This window comes from Pogona vitticeps, chromosome 5 (assembly GCF_051106095.1).
Source record: "Pogona vitticeps strain Pit_001003342236 chromosome 5, PviZW2.1, whole genome shotgun sequence".
Lineage (NCBI taxonomy): Eukaryota > Metazoa > Chordata > Lepidosauria > Squamata > Agamidae > Pogona > Pogona vitticeps.
The window spans coordinates 59,021,048-59,036,858 of record NC_135787.1 but is presented as its reverse complement, the minus strand read 5'-3'; the positions used below and the strand labels follow the sequence as shown (position 1 = coordinate 59,036,858).

The 15,811-nt window shown below is 39.0% G+C and overlaps 1 protein-coding gene and 1 long non-coding RNA gene across 5 annotated transcripts in view; one reads left to right on the top strand and one right to left on the bottom strand.

Moving 5' to 3' along the window:
* The window catches only part of TENM3 (teneurin transmembrane protein 3), a 1,852,170-nt gene that overhangs the window by 1,394,996 nt on the left and 441,363 nt on the right, over nucleotides 1-15,811 (bottom strand). The window lies entirely within an intron of this gene.
* LOC144583218 (uncharacterized) lies at nucleotides 12,377-14,879 on the top strand. Its single transcript, XR_013536883.1, has 2 exons — nucleotides 12,377-13,941; nucleotides 13,989-14,879. It is a non-coding gene; the product is annotated as an uncharacterized LOC144583218 (long non-coding RNA).

The window sequence follows — 15,811 nt, the reverse complement described above, 5'->3', positions numbered from 1 at the left end:
TTGAATAGGGTTGATATCAAAACAGGTCTGATGGCTAAATGAAACAGACTCTCCACTCTTTTCTATATTAAAACATGACAAATATTTCCAAAATGTTTTAGGATCTCATGTTTTATAATTGGTACAGATAATTTAAGGCAATTGGGTTGGCAACTGTATAAAATCATTCCATGTGGGCAACACTCACTTTTACTTTTTAGCATAGTTAAAGCAACAGAAATACTTCTAGAAAGCAAAAAACAAACAAACAAACAAAAAGCTACGATATTCAAACCAGTTATACTGGCACTGGAGTCATTCAGCTGAATCCAGGAATTACAGACTAATAGTCCAACTACTTAATAATGTTATTTGGCAGTATTATTTTTGTTGGATCATTATAAAAAAAGCCTAAAATATTTTTAATATTGTATCTTGTATATGTACTTATCTTTCGAGGTCATGAAACAATTCGAGAATATTATGCTTATAATAATAATGTACTGTGAAGTCCACTCTGACTGATGGCAACCAGAGATGGGGGGGGGACAAACTGCTATTTTGGTGTGGTTCGTTTACTGACCCAATACAGTAGGTGTTCTGTGATTTGGTGCCCCACTCCCTCTGGCAGACACACACTCAGAGGCAACACTCTGAATTCCCTGCCCTGCCTCCTCTGGGCACTGCCTCTGAGTAGGTGCCAACTGGAAGGGACAGGCCTCCAAACTGCAGAACACTTTTGGTGCTGGTAAATTAACTGTGCTGAACCAGTGGTTTGTGCCCATCTCCAATGGCAAATTTTCTCAGGTTTTTCTAGGTATAAAGTACTCAGAAGTGGTTTACCAATTCCTTTTTCTGGGGCCTCTCTGGTCCCATGCAGCTTGTCCAAGGCCACACTAGCGGGCAGTTATCCTGGGAGGCACACCGAGGAAGGAAACTCGTAACATAGCCAGGTGCTCCAAGTCAGAGAGTTATGCAGCCAGCTGAGATCAATACTGTAAAACAGTATTTGCATTGAATGCAAAACTGACCAAATCTGAAATGTAATTTCTATATCCATGGCCAGCAAAGACACTAAATGTGAATGAATTATGAGTGATTCAGAACTCTTGTTGCATGCTGGAAGACTGAGAGACAAGTGTGAGAAATAGCAGTAGAAAAAAAGTGATGTAAGCTGTTTGAGGAACAGTTTTGTCCCAGTACTCATTCTGCAATGAGCCACAGCTTGCTGTTTAAATAAAATATTAGAGCCCGATGTAATAACTTATTTATACTTTACTAATTAAATATTTCATAACCTGAGCATGAACATGTAATGTTTTATCCATGGAAACAGAGTGATCCACAACACTTTAGTTACAAAAAATATTTTCACATGCATTTTTATTTTTCTGTAAGGCAATCAGACCTAACAGAAGCATCTAGGCTAGCTTGATTTCAGAATACTCATCAAGATTTCATCAGAAACAAGTGTCTTGACATTAAGGGAAAATGAAAATGGTGAGCTGCATCATCTGAAAGGGATATTTCAAATGAAGATATTTCAGATTCTCAGAATTATGCAATGGTATCTTCATAGAATGATCATAGATGATATGTTTCCTTATTCTCTCAATCACAGAACCAAATGGTAGAGACCATTTTTCTTTCTTTTCAAGAATCCCTTTGTCATAGCTCTTACCACTGACATTATTCTACTCTCAGTTTTGTTATCTTTTGAAATCATTAAGTGCTTACTTATGATGCTTTTTCTTTTATAAAATATTCACTATATTTCTTGACCTCAAGGAAAACAGTTGCCTGAACACATTTTGCAAAATCCTGTTGGTGACATTCCACTGGAGTAAACTAGATTGGGGCACAGAAAATAAATAATTCTAAAATTCCAAAGCTCTCCAGGGCTCTCTTTTGTCTTAGAAAAGCTTTTGGGAGCTGTGGAACAGCTGAAGGAGAGTTTGTGGTCCCAATCCCAGCAAGACTGATCTGCCAGCGATTTTTGACTATTAAAAACTCCCCTCCCCCTTCCTAAGGCTCTCACAGGCTTCCTCATGGCAAAAGGGAGCCCCAGAAACTATATCAGGGGACAGGAAGTCTTAAATTAATTAAAATTAATTAATTCCAGTGCCTCAACAGGATTATGCCCACTAAGACCCCCTCCATTGGTGGTTTGGGAAACTCCCTCTCTTTTTGGGGGGTGACTCTCACCGCAAAGAGTGTGCTGCGCAGCTTGGGGATACATCTGGACCCGGCGCTTACCATGGAAACCCAGGTAGCATCCGTGGCCCATTCCGTCTATTTCCATCTGTGGCAGTTTGCCCAGCTGCAACCCTATCTTGATGGTGGGGCTCTCAAAAACTTGGCCCTTTCGGCAGGCCTTTCCTCCTGTCAATACTTGACTTTATTTTTACTATAATTATCTGTTTTCCCATCTTGAGCACTACTAAGCATTACTAATTATTATTGTTTAGAATTGTTTTTAATTGTTTTTAACTGTTTTAGCTTATAATGTTTGATGGAAACAGTCCAAAGTAGACTTTGTCTAAAAGGGCCAGATAGAAATCGAATGAATGAATGAATGAATGAATGAATGAATGAATGAATAAGACAAGCCACAGAAATAAACTATCAGTACTAGCTTTTTATTTGCTTGTTTGAATAAAAAGTCAGAGTAAATAGTCCCCAGCCCTTAGCACAATTACCAAAAATTCTTATATTTTATACAAAAGGATCTTGCATTTCCTGCCAACAAATACAAGTTTTGGTGAGTTTTTTCTTTAAAAATTAAATCATCCACCCCACCAAAAAAAGTAGAAAAAAAAGTCTCAACACACAAAAAGTCCCTCTCATAATTTTGTCCCAGGAAGAAAAGGTTTAATTTTTTTAGTTCCCGGTTTTATCAATTTTTAATTTTTGAATTAATGAAATAAGAAAGATTTACACCAATTTCATTTTCATGAGTCATATAGAATAGCAATTACAAGTGAAAACTGAGGTTTTCCAATTACTAATGCTTGGTTGGGATTATCTTTTGATGGAACATTTGTAATTCTGAAAAATGTTTCCCAAGCAAAATCCTGACTGACGCATCAATACTTTGTAGTATAAGTAACGTCTTGTGGTATGAAGCAGAGCAATGTCTTCATAAGTGGTGTAGTTCCCTTAAACAGCCTTACAACTAGTTAGGCTAAATTTATCTGCTTTATTCAATGAGCCCAAGAAATTTTGTTGTTTATGTTGCAGAGTTTATGTTGCAGAGTTTTGAATTTCTTGTAAAATTCCTTTTTGCTACACACAGTAGAAATACAGAGACCCACAGTGAAGAATAGCTACAAGTTCCCAAGAGTTCAGCGCTGTCTTATCTAATGGTGCTGAACAATTCACTCTGAGATATTTGTAGGAGAAACAAATGAAAAAACAAACCTTTCTTTACTTATACTTACTTGAAGTTACAGACTTGTGTATGCTGCTTTCTTTTCTGCACTCATACTTAGTCACCAACTGAACAGATAAACAGCAAATAAATAACTTCCACCAACCCAGGAAAGAGGACTCAGCAGAGAAGCCAGGTTCTCTTGTCCTTTAGAGACGACATTTTCCCCAAATATATATCAATTCAACTGTACTAATAAAGATCATGTAACTGCATAAGTTACATAATCTTTACTTAAAATAGGTTACATAAGTTACATAAAATGGACGGCAATGGGTGAATTCAATTCAGACAATTATCATATCTACTATTGTGGGCAAGAATCCTGTAGATGAAATGGAGTAGCCCTCATAGTCAACCAAAGAGTGGGAAAAACTGTACTGGGATACAATCTCAAAAATGATAGAATGATTTCAATATGAATCCAAGGCAGACCTTTCAGCATCACAGTAATCCAGGTTTATAGCCTGGACTTGACAACAGCCCTTGCCAATAGCTATGCCTGACCACTGACACTGCTGCTGAAGCACAGAAGTGAAAGAAAGTCATTTCTGGAGTAGAGTGGATTAGTACAAAGACCTCTCAGTTTCTTACCCTAAGATGGCCATGGAAGGCACCTAGAGATGACAGCCACTCAGTATGGCATGGACTTCCCATTCAGACTGTAATATTCTATCATAGAGTAACATGGTCTAATTTATTTATGTAGGCTTAAGTTTGGCTGTATAGACTTCAAGCAACTATTCATATTTAGCTTGCGAATAGAGTATAGGTCTAGCTTCATCCACATTGGGTTTCAGATCAGAGTTTGTCCTTTTCCCTTTAGTAATGAAAAGGAAGGATTTTACACTCCATGTCAGTGAATATTAAGAAAGCTGAGTATTAATCAAAACTGTGCCCAAAGGAAGAATTGCTAGCACAGCAGGTTGGTCCACAGGAAATAAGATATTTTTTTACCCCAACACTGCTATTGATTGTATGACATTAAACAGACTGTTCAATTGAAGTCTACTTGAAGGCATGTCCTGTGTGACTAAAGAAGTCAAACTCAGCTGAGCTGAACATTCATAAAAAGTTTATCAGACAATATTTTACAGATTATATTACTTCAGAATGTGGGGTAGAAATCATAATACAGAGTTTCCCCTCCTGTAAAGACAATATGTTTGTGGAAAGGCACTGGGCAAAAGGCCTAGCCTTTTATCTAAATAGGCAAACTTTCCATATTTACAGCAGATTTTTAACAAAACAGATTGATAATTTATATCCTTTTCTAATTGTACTTTTGAAAAAATTGCAAGGGAGCATAGCGAACTAACTCAAAGTTATAATTTCAAACATATCACTAGTAATCTCTCTTTTTATTACCAGGAAACAAAAGAGATAATACAAATCAGTTGAGAATTATTATGATCAACTTACTGTTCAGTTACACTTTGAAATGGCGCTTATTACAGCTTTGACATAACTTAGCTTTGAATTGGTAGGAATGTTGTGCCAAAAGTTTGGATTTTGCTTGCATTAGGTTCTAAGTGACAACTCCTAAAATGGAATGGTTTCCTGCCCAGAAATGAAATGTTTGACTGATTTCTTCTACTGCATAGCATGTCTGCCTGCTGATTAGAGTAGAACTTAGCTGTGGAACTGTGAACAAGCTGTACTGCTTTTTCAAAACATCTTTTAATTCCATATGTACTTTCTGTATTTGCTGGAATGACAGCTCTGTTTCCATCTAAATGAGGATTCACTTGACTGTCATGTACTCCTGCCATTCTTAAATCAAACTTTCATCTGTTTCAAACAGACAATGACAAAGCAAAGTCTTGTGGTACAATAGAGATGGAAATTGATTAGTTCTTCTAAAATGTAGTTTTAAGCCATGATATAAGCTTACCAAGATTTTCCTCATTAGCAAGACTATTTGTAGTTGACGGAATGCATTATGTGAAAGTAATTATTTATGAAATAAAGCAGTATTTAAAAAACATATGACTAGAGAGTCAAATTGTTCTGGGCTGGATTGGGCTAAACAGGACTGCTTCAAGACATGGCACATCATTTAGAACAATCCTTGCATCCACATACAAGGTATGGGTGATTTTGAGAAAGAAAATACACTGCACCTCAAGTGACCCTATTTAGTATTTCTTCTCTTTAAAGAGAAAGGAAAATTTTAAAATATATCTTTCTGTATCCCCATCTGTCTCTCTGTACATGGAGGAGCAGGAGAAAGCTGCAATAAAGAAAAAACTGTAGCTGGCCTAGTGCTGAATTGGCTTGGTGATCAATCAATTCAGTGTTAGGCTAGAACCATTTTTTAAATACCTCTATGGAGCAAACCAGCCAGTTCCCAAAGTGGAACAAACCACAAGACAAAGCACTGTCTGATTGCACCCTTTGTACTGTGATCCTTTTTTCCCCACTAGTATATGAATGGACTGAGTTAAAGTTACTATATGTTTAATATTTAATTTGACATACTATATTTTAAATTGATTTGGAGAAAGAATTTGAAGTTGGTTGGGTCCCCCCCATTCCTTCTTCTTTTTGCTATTCTTTCTTCCCAAATTTCTGTTAGCTACCTATATAGAGAGAGAGAGGTGTGTTTGTGTTTGTGTGTGTGTGTGTGTGTGTGTGTGTGTGTATATATAGAGAGAGCACTACACTTCAAATGTGTATGTGTATGGAATGTTGCATTTCAAGGTAAATGTAGCATCCTTTGAGATAAGAGAAAATGTACACTTTGAAAGTAATCCTAGGTACGTGGATTAAAAAGATAAGTTGAAGCTTCATTTCTCTTATCTGATCACATCTTTGCTCCTTCACAGAAGCAGAAATGATAAATGCACTATACAAGAATGACACATGGCAAACATGCTAATCAAGGCAGGACCTTTCTCAGACAGATGACAGTCAAGGAGAATCTGTCTTTCTCTGTTAGCAATGAACTCTCAATCACCAAATTTAAAAAAAAATATGCATAAAACAAACAGTATGAAGGAAGAATTCAGGGCATGGATTAAATTTACATAATAGTTGCTAAATGGTGATATCCCTGGATATAGCTTGTTTCCATATCCGAGACATTTCCCAAAACCTTGCTTTTCTGTATCATTGCAGTCAGGCACTACTATTGAATGAGACAGGCATAAGGCAGTACGCTGTTTGAAATTCTATTCACTATGAATGGTGACAGGCTTGGAAAGTAGTATGGTAAAATATTGACTTAATTTCTCTTTTTCATTCTATACAGCAATATTAATAGTCCTTGGACATATCCACTCCTCTGATTACAGTTTGTGTTCTGCATTTTTAGTCACAATTTTATGCCTCTTTAAGCTCCACCCCCAAAGAAAACTATCACACGTAATGGGGTTTCCTGATTTTGTTCTTTGTTACATCAGATAAAATAAAATTGACTAAATGTCAAATGAGCTTAAACAACCTCCCATTTGCTCTATATATGTTTTATTGTCAATTTTGCCTTGTTCTTTTTTTTCCACATCAATAAATCTTCCCTGAAGGAAATTGAGTCCAGAGTTCAAGTTTCAACATGACTTTAAATACAAACATTTGGGAGGGGGGATGAATACTACTATCTGTGTGAAATGTATAATCAGATTACCTTCATGTTTTCTTTATTTCAAAATTTATAAAGAAATGTACTATTGATCCATTTAAGACAAATAAATGTAAAGAAAACCACATGCAGCGTTCATTCCCCCCTTTATTTTAAGCACTTTGTTTTGTACCATCCTGATAAGTAATGTCCTTTTCTTGGTTTTCTGTGTATCTATTCATGGCTCCTGTTTACATAAAGAATTTATCCAGGGAGATTTAATTATGTCACAAAAATCATCAATTTCTATGTAATCCTGCTAGATAAGAAGTGAGACATGGCACAGGGAGGTGTTGAAATGCCAGAGCCACCAAAGTGTGAATAAAAGTCACCTTGGAGGTCTAATATCATTTCACATTTTGCCTAAAAAGATATCAGTCATCATCTTTTAGTTCAGCCACAAAATGGACAGAATGAATTTTTGACTGCTTAAAATCAACATTACATACAGGAACTACTCACAATTGAAGAAAAATAAATAAATAAATAAAACACCCGACAACCATGCTTCTTAAATCATGCTGGTAAGATGGTCTTGTAGTCATACAATGACTAGTAAGATACACAGTGAGATATGCAGTTTACAATGACTAGTGAGAATCATAAGAATATAGATGTTATTGGTGCTAAATAATGCCTTACTTGAAATTTTCTTGGCATTATCTACTATTTTAAGTGTTTCCTTTTCCTTTGAAATAGAAATGATGAATTGAATACCTTACCATTCTTCCAAATGGATGCATGTGGTGTTAATTCCTACAACAGAACTACAAAAAGTAGTCCACATTTAAAAGGAGAGAGAGAGAAAGAAAGAAAGATTCTTCTGGTATTAATTATTCTTATGCTGGACTGTCATCTGCTTCTAAAGTCTTATATGCCACAGGGATAACACCTACTCAGTTTTCAGTTGTCAGTTTCATATCACTTTTCTTCAAGTGAATGTGTAGCAATGGATTGTGAATTCATGGGCAGACTTTCATCCAGGTAACAACCAGCCACATTATCTGTTTCCTTACATGGTCTAAATCATCAGACCTTTCTAATAAGGAATCTCTTTGGTGCCTTGACTCCATGTATTTGTAAAGATTTCGTGCACTTCAATTATTATAATGTAGTGGGATAGGCTTCTGTTTTAGTTTTTTCTCACCACCAACAACATTGCAGTCACTTGTATATGTTAACCACAAACACACATGTACACCACAAACACTGAAGTGTGGACTGATCAAATTGAGCACTCAAGTTATTACACATGCTTTTTTAAAAAAAAAGTGCAAATGCAATGAATTTGTTCAGACAATTTCCAAATGTTTTTTCCCTTTGTTACAAAAAAGTACACATACAGTGACTGAAAGTTAGGGATACTGTTTACAGAGAACCAGTTGATAATATCAAATAATGCCTCTGCTGCAGGTCTAGTTGTATGTGGATTCTGCAAGAAAATATAACTCTGGGAAATAAAGTGTTCCATTTGGCGCATAAGGGCAAATAACACATCCTCTCATTGAAATACAGTACTGCATTTCTTTCTTACAGGTTTAAAGGGAATCCAGATAATAAGGACAGAAAAATCTTTACAGATAGGCCCTAAAGAAGGGGAATTCTATATGTAACTACATGCAAGGAATTTTGTGCTAGGTAGTTTTCATATTTTTTTTCCTAAGAAAAAACAAAGTTGTTGGTTGCTCAGTCTTGCCAATTCAACTACTTTTGAGCTTGCACTGTTCACCTAGCATTGGTGGGTCTCCTGAAATGCTCAGAGTGCCCCAAAACTGCACCCCCTCAAAAGCAAAGACAGGGCAATTAGGGAGGGGTTTGGCTTCAGCCGTGGGACGTGGTGACGCTGCGGGTTAAACCGCAGAAGCCTCTGTGCTGCAAGGTCAGAAGACCAGCCATCGTGAGATCGACTCCATCAGGCAGAATGAGCTCCTGTTGCTTGTCCCAGTTCCTGCCAATCTAGTAGTTCAAAAGTAGATAAATAGCAGCAGGGCTCAGCAGAGGCAGACAAGGAAAGTACAATTTTTGTAAAGTCAAGATGGTGTGTGCACAGCATCATTCAACTAACTCTGGCTTTAAGCTTTATCTATTCGAGTTTGACTGCAAGGCTATGCACTTGAAGAAAGAGTGCTATGGGTAGGAGGAGTGGTGAATGCCTCCTTGCAAAAGGGTAGGAGTCCATCATGCTTAAAGGAAGCAATAGCAGGAACATTGTTTTAAAAAGTCTTTGGACCCCACAATACTGAATAATTACTGATCAGTATCTAATATATCATTCTTAGAGCAGGTTGTGGTCTTTCAGCTCCAGAGGTTTTGGGATGAGACAGATTATCTAGATCCATTTCAATCTGGTTTAAGTCCCATAGGACAGAGATGGCTTTGGTCACTTTGGTAGATGGGAACTGGACAGAGAATCTGTGTCCCTGTTGGTTTTGCTGGACATCTCAGTGGCTTTGGATACTATCAACCTCAGTATATTCTTGATCCATCTCTCTGGAATGGGACTTGGAGGCACCTTTTTATGGTGACTCCAGTCCTTCCTGGAGGAGAAAAGTCAGAAGGCGGTGCTGCAGGAGTCATGTTTGACACTTTGGCCACTGACCTGTGGAGTCCCCAGGGTTCTGTTTTATCTCCGATGTTATTTAATATCTACATTAATCCACTGGGAGAGATTATGTCAAGTTTTGGGGTTTGGTGTCACCAGTATGCAGATGACACCCAACTCTACCTCTCCTTGCCACCTAAATCCAAGGAAGCTACTTCAGCTCTAGATCAATGTTTGGTACCAGTAGTGGAATGGACGAGAGTGAATAAATTGAAACTTAATCCGGACAAGCTGGAGGTGACCCTGGTCAGTTGAAAGGCAGATCAAGGAATAGGGATACAGCCGGTACTGGATGGGATTACACTCCCATTGAAAAAACCTGGGGATAGTCTTGGATTCATCCCTGAGCCTGGATACCCAGGTATCAGTGGTGGCCAGGAGTGCATCTGCACAATTAAAACTAGTGTGCCAGCTAAGTCTGTTTCTTGAGAGATCGGATCTAGCCACTGTGACACAAACCCTAATTCTGGTCTGGGTTAGGGTTGTTGTTGTTGTTGCTGTTGTTGCTGCTACTGCTGCTGTTGGTGGTGGTGGTGATGGTGTTGTTGTTGTTGGTAGTAGTAGTAGTAGTAGTAGTAGTAGTAGTAGTAGTAGTAGTAGTATACGTTGGCCGTTTTGCAGAGTTTTGCTGTTATTATGGTCTTTGTGTCAGCAACACGTTCTTTAGTATGATGCTTCGACACAGAATCTCTTTGAGACATCCAAGATTAAAGCATTGGCATCAGCTCGATTTGATCCTCGCTAGATGCTCTAGCATTCCCAGTATTATGATCATAGTGTTATCAGAGTGTTGATTGCTATACTGATCACTCCCTGGTGTGTAGTAGAGTCCAACTGTGAATAAAGAGATTGTATCATACGAAAAAGGAAGGAAGACCATGTATTGACATCAGCAAGACTCGCAATCAGTGAAAAGTGGAAGAATTTGCCCAAGACCTTGAGGAAACTCTTCTAGGCCTGGCTGATGGAAATGCACCCGAACAATGGGAACATTTCAAGAATGCTGTTTATAACACCATTTAGTCCACACTTGACAAAAAGACCAAAAAGACAGCAGACTGGTTCAAAGCCCATTCGGAGGAGTTGATGCCAGCTATCAAGGATAAGAGGAGAGCTGTAACAGCATACAAAACCTGTTCTAGTGAGTACAACTTGCAGGCTCTTCGAGCTGCTCGTAGCAAAGTCCAATAGGCTGCCAGGAGATGTTCCAAAGATTATTGGCTTCAGCTCTGCTCTCAGATACAGATAGCAGCAGACACAGTTAACATCAAGGGAATGTATGATGGTATCAAGCAAGCTTTAGGTCTAATACAGAACAAATATGTTCTTTTGAAGACTGCTATTTATTTATCTATCTATCTATCTATCTATCTATCTATCTATCTATCTATCTATCTATCTATCTATCTATCTATCTATCTATTTATTTATTTATTTATTTATTTATTTATTTATTTGATTTATATCCCGCCCATCTGGTAAGTCGGTACCACTCTGAGCGGCTAACACAGAAAAGTATACAATTATAATAACATAAATCCAAAATATCGATTAACAGAACATAATAAAATCATAAATAATAAATAGAAAAGGAAGAGAGAAATAATTTAAATTAGATTAGATGCTGGCAGGAGGGAAGGCCTTGACATAAAGCCATGTTTTTAATTGAGTTTTGAATGTACCCAGCGAAGGGGCCGCACGAATCTCAGGAGGGAGATTGTTCCAAAGGTGAGGAGCCACCACCTAGAAGGCCCGGTTTCTTGTCTTCTCCCTCCGGGCCTCCCTCGGCGTCAGGCTCCTCAGCCTCTCCTCCTGGCTTGCGCGGGTGGTTCGGGTAGAACTTGGTGGGTGAAGGCGTTCCGCCAAGTATCGAGGTCCCAAACCGTTTAGGGCCTTATAAGTGAGCATTAAAACTTTGAAGTCGATACGGAAACGAATGGGCAGCCAATGCAGTCTAGCCAGGATGGGAGAAATGTGATGATATTTTCTCCCTCCGGTGAGGAGTCTGGCTGCTGCATTCTGCACCATCTGAAGTTTCCGTATCAGCCTCAAAGGTAGCCCCACGTAGAGCGCGTTGCAGTGATCTAATCTTGAGATTACGAGTGCGTGTACTAAGGTAGTGAGGGCCCCCATGTCGAGATAGGGCCACAGCTGGGCAATCCGCCAGAGGTGGAAGTAGGCGGAGCGGACGACCGACGTCACCTGTATTTCCATGGTGAGCGTCGGGTCCAGGTGTATGCCCAAGCTGCGGACCCCGCTCACTGGGGCCAAGGTCACCCCCCCCAAAGGAGAGAGGGCCAACCAGGCCACCAACTACGGGGGCCCCACCCTCAGGACTTCCGTCTTGTCCGGGTTCAGCCGCAGGCCGTTTTCCTGCATCCATTCCAGTATAGTCTCCAGGCAGCGCCGGAGGGCAGGACGGCATCACCTGCAGTTGGTAAAAAGGAGATGTAGAGCTGGGTGTCATCAGCATACTGATGACACATCGCTCCACACCCCCTGATGTCCCCCGCTAGCGGCCTCATATAGATGTTAAATAGCACTGGGGAGATAATCGATCCCTGTGGAACCCCACAGTTGGAGCTCCACGGGGCCGAGACATTCTCCCCAAGCTGAACTCTCTGGGGGCGGTCCTCCAAGAGATGCTACATTCGTGATCATCCAGGACTGAGCACAGCACATTGAGTGTCTGTCTTGGAAGAGCTGGACAGCGAACCAATTTAAGCAGAAATAAAAGTGAAACAGGGCTGTGTCCTTGCACCAATTCTGTTTGGGATATTTTTTGCTGTCATGCTGAAGCACACTTTTGGAACTGCAACAGAAGGTCTCTATCACTGGACAAGTTCTTTAATCACTCTAGATTGAGAGCAAAGACCAAAGTCCAGCTGAAATGCATTTGGGACTTCCTCTTTATGCAGCTGTTGTTGCCCATTGTGTTGAACAGCTCCAACAATTTAGGAATCATTTTAGTAAGGCCTGCCAAGATTTTGGACTAACAACCAGTGTGAAGAAAACACAAGTCATGGACCAGGGTGTGGTCTCACTTCCCTCTATTACCATCTCTACACAAGAATTGGAGGTTGTTCATGATTTCATGTACTTTTGCTCGATGATCTCTGACACCCTCTCTCCAGATGTCAAGCTGGATAAACACATTGGCAAAAAAGCTACCATGTTATCCAGACTCACAAAGAGTATGGCTTAATAAGAAGCTCACGGCCTATACCAACATCCAGGTCTATAGAGCCTGTTTCCTGAGTACACTCCTGTACTGCAGTGAGTCCTGGACCTTTTCTGCATGTCAGGAGAGGAATTTGAACACGTTTCATATGCGTTGTCTCCTATGTATTTTTGGTATCACCTGGCAGGACAAATTTCCAAATAGAGGACTCCTAGAGCGAGCTGGAATTTTTAGCATGTATATATTACTGAAACAGCAATGTCTACATTGGCTTGGGCATGTCGTGAGAATGGCTGATGGTTGGGTTCTGAAAGATCTCCTCTATGGAGAACTAGTTCAGGGAAATCACCCCAGAGGGAGACCACAGCTATGATACAAGGATATTTGCAAGTGGGATCTGAAGTCCTTAAGAATGGAACTCAACAGATGGGAAGCCTTGACATCTGAGCATTCAGCCTGGAGACAAGCAGTGCAGCATGGCCTCTCCCAATTTGGAGAGGCACTTGTTCAGCAGGCCAAGGCAAAGAGGCAGTCCCAAAACCAGCAAAATCAGGGAGCTGGACAGGGGACAGATTGTATTTGTCCTCAAGTGTGGAAGGGATTGTCACTCTCGAATTGGCCTTCTCAGCCACACTAGATGCTGTTCCAAGACCTCTATTCAGAGCACATTACCATAGTCTCTCGAGACTGAAGGATGCCTACTATACCAGAGTGCATTCCAATAGTCAAAAACAGATAAAATACAACCACAATATAATTACAATGATAAAAAACATAAAGTACATAATTATCATTACTGTAATGTGCTCTATATGGGGCTGCCAATGGGAAGTGTCCGGAAACATCAGCTGGTCCAAACTGAGCAGCTAGATTGCTGACTGGGGCTGGTTACAGGGATCACATAGCCTCCCTGTTACCACAGCTCCACTGGCTGGTGATCAGTTTCTGGGCAGAATTCAAAGTGCTGGTTTTAATCTATAAAGCCCTAAATGGCCTAGATCCAGGTATTAAGATCATCACGAGAGGCTCATCCTCCAGTATTTCTATGCAGGAATGTATGTTCTTGACATATAGTGCTACTCCCCTTTCTATTTTTTCTGTTCTTTTTGAGCAATTTATCTCCTTCGATTGTTATTATTTATTTATTCAATTTATATGCCGCCCAAACTACCCAGAGGTTATATTTCAGTTATGGGAATCGTTCCACAAAACTTCAGTTATCCCTATCAAGTTATCCCTATCTTAAACTAAGATTTCCAGTCCTTCTTGTTTGTTTCCCATACTCCTAGCATTTGTATATAGACACTGGAGCTTCCATAGTTGGCAGCCTGCTTCAGCTTCCCCGAAGCCCTATAAGTCCCAGGTTGGACAACCATTAATGAAAGACTGTGGGTGCTGGCCTTTAAAACAAAATTTGCCCTCTTTCATTGCCCATCAATCTGTGAGCAGTAACCTTAACATGTTATGGATAGACGTTGCAAATTTCAACCACGTTCTCCTGAGCCCTAATCTTTACACTTTGCTTCTGACATAAATGTAGAATAATCTAACACAATTCTTCAGCATTGTAAAGTATGACACAAGAGGAAAATAATTACATGTTATCGAGGGGATTCTGACTGATAATGACACTTTCTAGGGTTTCCTAGGATTGTACTCAGAAGTGGCACACAATTCCTTTCTTCTGGGGATGCTCTTCTAGGACCATGTGGCTTGCCAAAGTCCACACAGGCTGGTTCTTTTCCCACAATGTATGTAGGGGAATCACATTCCCAACCCTTGGCTCCACAGTCTGCTGCTCTGATTCACAGAGTTATCTAGAGAGCTAATAAGAAAATAGGGAATGTCTAGAATTTGGACTAGAAATTGTGACTTATTTAGCCACCAGCAAAAGTCCAGTAGAACACAAATATATCTTTCATGCAGCTTCAGATTTCTGCAAACAGTATAACCTCCAGCATTTCTGGGTAGAAAATAGAGGCGCTCAAGTACATAACCCTAGGCTGAATAAATACTTCAGGAGGATTTTCAAAACTGAAACCACAAGGTACTTTTTACTAAAACAAAACTTTAAAAAACCACTTATAGTTTCCACTCATTCATTGACCTTTATATTTAACAAAATAAATGTACTTTAACAATTTACCAGCACAATGAAAGATAGTATAGATTAGAATAGGAAGTTCAGTGACAGAGAACCTGAGGTTGTTGGTGGGGTAATTTTGGACATCATATCCTTATCCTGTGCCATAAGATGCTTCTGAAACTCTGTTCAGTTTTCAAAGAGACAATTTGCCATATAAAAAAACTGCTATTTGAGAAATGCCATATTAAAAACTACTATTTGAGAAAGAAAGGTAGCTATCCCTTGAGTATATATGTATGTGGAACATACATATAGTATGTTATTCAGCCACATGGATTGCTAAAATCTTCTGTTCTATTTGCAAGGTTATATCTTTATTGATTCTTTCTAATGATTGACCCTATTTGTGTTTTATATTATATTATATTATATTATATTATATTATATTATATTATATTATATTATGATGAATTCAGTATTATTAGTTATAAATACAAAATAATATTGTATACAAATAAGCAATTTGTTAAAATAATATTCTAATTATGGTACCAATGCTCTCTACTGTTTCACATTGGGAATAGATATGCACATGACAAGCCAACTGCCTATAGTACTACTAATCTAGAGCCCTACCAGAATCTATCATTGTCCAGGCTGTGTGCATGAATGAAACTTTAGAAAATCAATAGGAGAAGAAGGTGTACAATGCATTTCTTAAATGTCTAGCATGAATTCAGATGATCATACATATCAGTGATTTGGGTTGTTTAGCCAGCAGTGTTGCGCTTCTACAGAAGGGTCCTTTAAAGATTGATTCATTGTGAGATAAAATGTGGCATTTAAAAGTCTTTAAAGAATGAGCATCTTGCAGTTAGATGCTGCCACAGCTAGACAGCAAAACAATTACATTT